The sequence below is a fragment of the Salvelinus sp. IW2-2015 genome, unplaced genomic scaffold, assembly GCF_002910315.2.
Source record: "Salvelinus sp. IW2-2015 unplaced genomic scaffold, ASM291031v2 Un_scaffold2425, whole genome shotgun sequence".
NCBI lineage: Eukaryota > Metazoa > Chordata > Actinopteri > Salmoniformes > Salmonidae > Salvelinus > Salvelinus sp. IW2-2015.
The window spans coordinates 180,274-187,840 of record NW_019943746.1 but is presented as its reverse complement, the minus strand read 5'-3'; the positions used below and the strand labels follow the sequence as shown (position 1 = coordinate 187,840).

The window sequence follows — 7,567 nt, the reverse complement described above, 5'->3', positions numbered from 1 at the left end:
GCTACAGAAGGTCACAGAGGTGTGCCGAGCCATCGCAGAGTCAGAAGGACAAGACTTCACCCCCACGGTAAGTGTGTGTGTGTGTATCTGTGGTGTGTGTGTGTGTGTGTGTGTGTGTGTGTGTGTGTGTGTGTGTGTGTGTGTGTGTGTGTGGGTGTGTGTGTGGTGTGTGTGGTGTGTGTGTGTTGTGTGTGTTGTGTGAGAGAGAGATAAGAAAATAGAGTAGTGTGTCAGAATGTCTAACCTTTAACCTCTGACCTTTCCCTTTAGATAACTCTGCAGAGGAGCTGGTCCAGGCCTGCCTGGGACCCAAAGCAGCAGGTGAAGTGTCAGCGGCTAAGTTCAAATCTGCCCTGAATGAGATCTACGTACAGAACGGACAGGTGGACAGAGACTTTGTCAACAGGTTGGTGCCCCATTGATAGAGGATGAGGTTCCCTTATTATGTCAAGAGGTTGGTGCCCATTGATAGAGGATGAGGTTCCCTTATTATGTCAACAGGTTGGTGCTCCATTGATAGAGGATGAGGTTCCCTTATTATGTCAACAGGTTGGTGCCCCATTGATAGAGGATGAGGTTCCTTATTATGTCAACAGGTTGTGCTCCATTGATAGAGGATGAGGTTCACTTATTATGTCAACAGGTTGGTGCCCATTGATAGAGGATGAGGTTCCCTTATTATGTCAACAGGTTGGTGCTCCATTGATAGAGGATGAGGTTCCCTTATTATGTCAACAGGTTGGTGCTCCATTGATAGAGAGTGAGGTTCCCTTATTATGTCAACAGGTTGTGTGCTCCATTGATAGAGGATGAGGTTCCCTTATTATGTCAACAGGTTGGTGCTCCATTGATAGAAAATGAGGTTAACTTATTATGTCAACAGGTTGGTGCTCCATTGATAGAGGATGAGGTTCCCTAATTATGTCAACAGGTTGGTGCCCCATTGATAGAGGATGAGGTTCCCTTATTATGTCAACAGGTTTGTGCTCCATTGATAGAGAATGAGGTTCCCTTATTATGTCAACAGGTTGGTGCTCCATTGATAGAGAATGAGGTTCCCTTATTAAGTCAACAGGTTGGTGCTCCATTGATAGAGGATGAGGTTCCCTTAATATGTCAACAAGTTGGTGCTCCATTGATAGAGGATGAGTTTCCCTTATTATGTCAACAGGTTGGTGCGCCATTGATAGAGAATGAGGTTCCCTTATTATGTAAACAGGTTGGTGCTCCATTGATAGAGGATGAGGTTCCCTTATTATGTCAACAGTTTTGGCTCCATTGATAGAGGATGAGGTTCACTTATTATGTCAACAGGTTGGTGCCCATTGATAGAGGATGAGGTTCCTTATTATGTCAACAGGTTGGTGCTCCATTGATAGAGGATGAGGTTCCCTTATTATGTCAACAGGTTGGTGCTCCATTGATAGAGGATGAGGGTCCCTTATTATGTCAACAGGTTGGTGCTCCATTGATAGAGAATGAGGTTACCTTATTATGTCAACAGGTTGGTGCTCCATTGATAGGAAGTGAGTTCACTTATTATGTCAACAGGTTGGTGCTCCATTGATAGAGGATGAGGTTCCCTATTATGTCAACAGGTTGGTGCCCCATTGATAGAGGATGAGGTTCCCTTATTATGTCAACAGGTTGGTGCTCCATTGATAGAGAATGAGGTTCCCTTATAAGTCAACAGGTTGGTGCTCCATTGATAGAGGATGAGGTTCCCTTAATATGTCAACAAGGTTGTGCTCCATTGATAGAGGATGAGTTTCCCTTATTATGTCAACTGGTTGGTGCGCCATTGATAGAGAATGAGGTTCCTTATTATGTAAACAGGTTGGTGCTCCATTATAGAGGATGAGGTTCCTTATTATGTCAACAGGTTGGTGCTCCATTGATAGAGAATGAGGTTCACTTATTATTCAACAGGTTGGTGCTATATTGATAGAGAATGAGGTTCACTTATTATGCAACAGGTTGGTGCTCCATTGATAGAGAATGAGGTTCCCTTATTATGTCAACGGTTGGTGCTCCATTGATAGTGGATGAGGTTCCCTTATTATGTCAACAGGTTGGTGTGCCATTGTTAGAGAATGACGTTCACTTATTATGTCAACAGGTTGGTGCTCCATTGATAGAGGATGAGGTTCCCTTATTATGTCAACAGGTTGGTGTCCATTGATAGAGGATGAGGTTCCCTTATTATGTCAACAGGTTGGTGCCCATTGATAGAGGATGAGGTTCCCTTATTATGTCAACAGGTTGGTGCTCCATTGATAGAGGATGAGGTTCACTTATTATGTCAACAGGTGGTGCTCCATTGATAGAGGATGAGGTTCCCTTATTATGTCAACAGGTTGGTGCTCCATTGATAGAGGATGAGGTTCCCTTATTATGTTCAACAGGTTGGTGCTCCATTGATAGAGAATGAGGTTCCCTTATTATGTCAACAGGTTGGTGCTCCATTGATAGAGAATGAGGTTCCCTTATTATGTCAACAGGTTGGTGCTCCATTGATAGAGAAAGAGGTTCACTTATTATGTCAACAGGTTGGTGCTCCATTGATAGAGGATGAGGTTCCCTTATTATGTCAACAGGTTGGTGCCCCATTGATAGAGATGAGGTTCCCTTATTATGTCAACAGGTTGGTGCTCCATTGATAGAGAATGAGGTTCCCTTATTATGTCAACAGGTTGGTGCTCCATTGATAGAGAATGAGGTTCCCTTATTAAGTCAACCAGGTTGGTGCTCCATTGATAGAGGATGAGGTTCCCTTAATATGTCAACAAGTTGGTGCTCCATTGATAGAGGAGAGGTTCCCTTATTATGTAAACAGGTTGGGCTCCATTGATAGAGGATGAGGTTCCCTTATTATGTCAACAGTTTGGTGCTCCATTGATAGAGGATGAGGTTCACTTATTATGTCAACAGGTTGGTGCCCATTGATAGAGGATGAGGTTCCCTTATTATGTCAACAGGTTGGTGCTCCAATGATAGAGGATGAGGTTCCCTTATTATGTCAACAGGTTGGTGCTCCATTGATAGAGGATGAGGGTCCCTTATTATGTCAACAGGTTGGTCTCCATTGATAGAGAATGAGGTTCCCTTATTATGTCAACAGGTTGGTGCTCCATTGATAGAGAATGAGGTTCACTTATTATGTCAACAGGTTGGTGCTCCATTGATAGAGGATGAGGTTCCCTTATTATGTCAACAGGTTGGTGCCCCATTGAAGGATGAGGTCCCTTATTATGTCAACAGGTTTGGTGCTCCATTGATAGAGAATGAGTTTCCCTTATTATGTCAACAGGTTGGTGCGCCATTGATAGAGAATGAGGTTCCCTTATTATGTAAACAGGTTGGTGCTCCATTGATAGAGGATGAGGTTCCCTTATTATTCAACAGGTTGGTGCTCCATTGATAGAGAATGAGGTTCATATTATGTCAACAGGTTGGTGCTCTATTGATAGAGAATGAGGTTCACTTATTATGTCAACAGGTTGGTGCTCCATTGATAGAGAATGAGGTTCCCTTATTATGTCAACAGGTTGGTGCTCCATTGATAGAGGATGAGGTTCCTTATTATGTCAACAGGTTGGTGTGCCATTGTTAGAGAATGAGGTTCACTTATTATGTCAACAGGTTGGTGCTCCATTGATAGAGAATGAGGATCACTTATCATGTCAACAGGTTGGTGCTCCATGTGATAGAGGAGAGGTTCCCTTATTATGTCAATAGGTTGGTGCTCCATTGATAGAGATGAGGTTCACTTATTATGTCAACAGGTTGGTGCCCATTGATAGAGGATGAGGTTCCCTTATTATGTCAACAGGTTGGTGCTCCATTGATAGAGAATGAGGTTCCTTATTATGTCAACAGGTTGGTGCTCCATTGATAGAGAATGAGGTTCCTTATTAAGTCAACAGGTTGGTGCTCCATTGATAGAGGATGAGGTTCCCTTAATATGTCAACATGTTGGTGCTCCATTGATAGAGGATGAGGTTCCCTTATTATGTCAACAGGTGTGTGCGCCATTGATAGAGAATGAGGTTCCCTTATTATGTCAACAGGTTGGTGCTCCATTGATAGAGAATGAGGTTCACTTATTATGTCAACAGGTTGGTGCTCCATTGATAGAGGATGAGGTTCCCTTATTATGTCAACATGTTGGTGCTACATTGATAGAGGATGAGGTTCCCTTATTATGTCAACAGGTTGGTGCTCCATTGATAGAGAATGAGGTTCACTTATTATGAAAATGCTTGGATTGCATGGATTAGCACAGAAAATGCAACACGTTTTTAATTACATTTTTATTTTAAAAATCCTCCTGAATGGCGCAGCAGTCTAAGGCACTGCATCGCACTGCTAGCTGCATCACTACAGATCCTGGTTTGATTCCAGGATGTGTCGCAGCCTGCCGCAGCCTGGAGACCCATGAGGCGACACACAATTGTACCGGTTAGGGGAGGGTTTGGCCGGCCGGGATGTCCTTGTCCCATCGCGCTCTAGCGACTCCTGTGGTGTGCATGGTGCATGCACGCTGACACGTCGCCAGGTGTATGATGTTTCCTCCGACACATTGGTGCAGCTGGTTACAGGTTAAGCGTGGAGGAGGAGGTGTTATGGTGTGGGGGTGCTTTGCTGGTGACACTGTCTGTGATTTATTTAGAATACAAGGCACACTTAACCAGCATGGCTACCGTAGCATTCTGCAACGATACGTCATCCCATCTGGTTTGGGTTTAGCAGGATTATAATTTGTTTTTCAACAGGACAATGACCCAACACACCTCCAGGCTATGTAAGGGCTATTTTACCAAGAAGGAGAGTGAATCAGATGACCTGTCCTCCACAATCCCCCGACCTCAACCAAATTGAGATGGTTTGGGATGAGTCGGAACGCAGAGTGAAGGAAAAGCAGCCAACAAGTGCTCAGCATGTGTGGGAACTCCTTTAAGACTGTTGGAAAAGCATTCCAGGTGAAGCTGATTGAGAGAATACCAAGAGTGTGCAAAGCTGTCATCAAGGCAAAGGTTTGCTTTTTGAAGAATATCAAACATATTCATTACAAGATTTAGACGAGCTTTAGGGTTTAGTAAATGATTTGTCCCAAATACAATGATTTTAGTTTGTGAAATATTTTGAACTATCTTATTTCTTGCCACCCACTCTGAAACTGTATGAGGCTCTTTGTTAAGTGTTGCAGTCATTTCAGTCTCTGTAGTAGCTGACATGAATAGTGATGAGTCATCCGCATACATAGACACACTGGCTTTACTCAAGCCAGTATCGTCAGTAAAGATTGAAAATCATGACCTATGTGTGTGTGTTGAGTGAATGCCAAGAGAGTGTGCAAAGCTGTCATCAATGCAAAGCGTGGCTACTTTGAAGAATCTCAAATATAAAATATATTTTGATGTCTTTAACACTTTTTTTGGTTGCATATGTGTTATTTCATAGTTTTGATGTCTTCATCATTATTCTACAATGTAGAAAATAATAAAAATAAAGAAAAACCCTTGAATGAGTAGGTGTTCTAAAACTTTTGACCGGTAGTGTATTTCTATGCATTGTAGAAACTACTGGGTCCCAGCAAATTTGCTCGTCCCATTGGTGATGTGTAGAGGTGTAGTGACATGTTTTGGGGATTTAGAAGTATCTATCTATTACTTTGAATAGACAGTGAACAAAATGAAATAATATATTGTATAAAAAAATTATAACAAAGACTATTAAAATACCTATTTTGTTGCTAATATACCTTGAAAATCTCTGATGACATAGATATTCAAGGTCCTTGATCATTCTCCCCAGCGGCAAACTGTTAGTTGGGAGGAGTCTATATMTTAAAGAACACGATTAGCTAATCATACCCTTTTATCCACTGATTCCATGGTAATTTTGGTGTTGCTCAATCAAATGTGTCACTGTGGTGTTAGTCAATTTAAATTTAAGGGAAATAACACTCTGAGCAAAAATCATTAATCATAGCACTAGTAATCATTTTTAAGATTTTAGCATTTGTAGCCTCCATTTCAGAAAATCCTAATTTACTTAAAATGTCTCCTTGGTGTTTACGCATCATTGATGTTACTACTCCTACAGGTGCAGAATGTTATTTAATAGTAAAAACGTATTTAAAGTTATTAAGCTGCCACATTGTTAATTTAGAATGGTAACATGCGTTCATATCATAAAATAAAAAAATATGTATAAATATTTTATGCCACCGTAATTCAAGAACACTCTTACGTTGTTAGATTTTGTGTTCGGTCAGTATGTGCAGCACCGCCGACCCCCTGCAGTTGATCTGCTGCCAATGGGGGGTTCTGTTGCCAAAACTCCATCCTGCCTAACATCCTTTAATGAGCAAGAAACTCACCCTGGTACATGGGGATCTTCTCTAGCCAGCTAAGCTAAAGGTCACACACACACACACACACAACACCACCACACCACCACACCACACACACAACCACACAACACACACACACACACACCACATACAGCACACATATTTCCCGCAGATTACCCGCACAGCGACTCTCTGTATATAAACCCCATCATCACCTCTCTTCTCCCAGGTAAGTGTAGTCATGGTGGTGCCAGCTGACCTGACCAGCTCTGACGGTTCCTCGCGGGTGGCATCAGCAAGCCAAGAGCCGTCCTGCCGACACGGTTGGCCCAGCACATACCGCTGGCTGTCACGCTGTTAGGCAACGAGACCGCCACCCTCCCAGCTGCTGATGGACATCGCGCGGGAGCCGGCCGGTGAACAACGACTACCTACGGTACCGGAGGAGTGGGTAGAAGGGGGAGAAGGGGAGGAGAAGGGGTACAGAGGGGTGAAGGGGATGAGAGGGGTAGAGGGGGGTGAAGAGGGGAGGGAAGAGGGGTAGAGGGGTGAAGGAGAGGAGAGGGGTATGAGGGGGGTGATGGGGGAGGAGCAGGGTAGGAATGGGGGGAGACAAGGGGAGGACGAGGGGTGAGAGGGGGTGAAGAAGAGGAGTGGGGTAGAGGGGGATAGAAGTAGAAGGAGGAGGGGGAAGGAGAGAGAAGGGGTAGAGAGGGGGTGAAGTAGAGGATACGTGGTTAGAAGTGGGGGAGAGGGGGTAGAGGGGGTTGAAGGGAGATAGGGGAGGTAGAGAGGTGAAGGGGAGGAGAGGGGTAGATGGGTGAAGGGGAGGAAGAGGGGTAGATCGGGGTGAATGGGAGAAGAAGGGTAGAGGGCAGGGTCAAGGGGAGGAGGAGGGGTTAGAGGCGTGGTGATAAGGGAGGAGAGGGGGGGTAAGAGGGAATTACCTCATCTCTCTATTCTCTCTCGTCTTCTCTCTCGTCCCACAGCCTCAGGTGGGTATAGCGCAAGCGATCGTCAGTGGTTGCTTTTGGTGATCCGACCACTTTATCACCGGGGAGCATGAAGAATGCATACTCCATTGAAGCAAAACGAGTCCGTCAATGAGATCATCGACGAGCCACAGAGGGAACGGCTAGGAGAGCCCTCCAGTCACAGTTCTGGTCCCAATTCAACGACGCCGCAGGTAAAAAAGCTGGCTTTACACTG

General features: G+C 44.2%; 1 pseudogene; it reads left to right on the top strand.

The window, feature by feature from the left end:
* Positions 1-7,567, top strand: part of LOC139025250 (von Willebrand factor A domain-containing protein 7-like) — a 54,155-nt pseudogene that overhangs the window by 2,318 nt on the left and 44,270 nt on the right.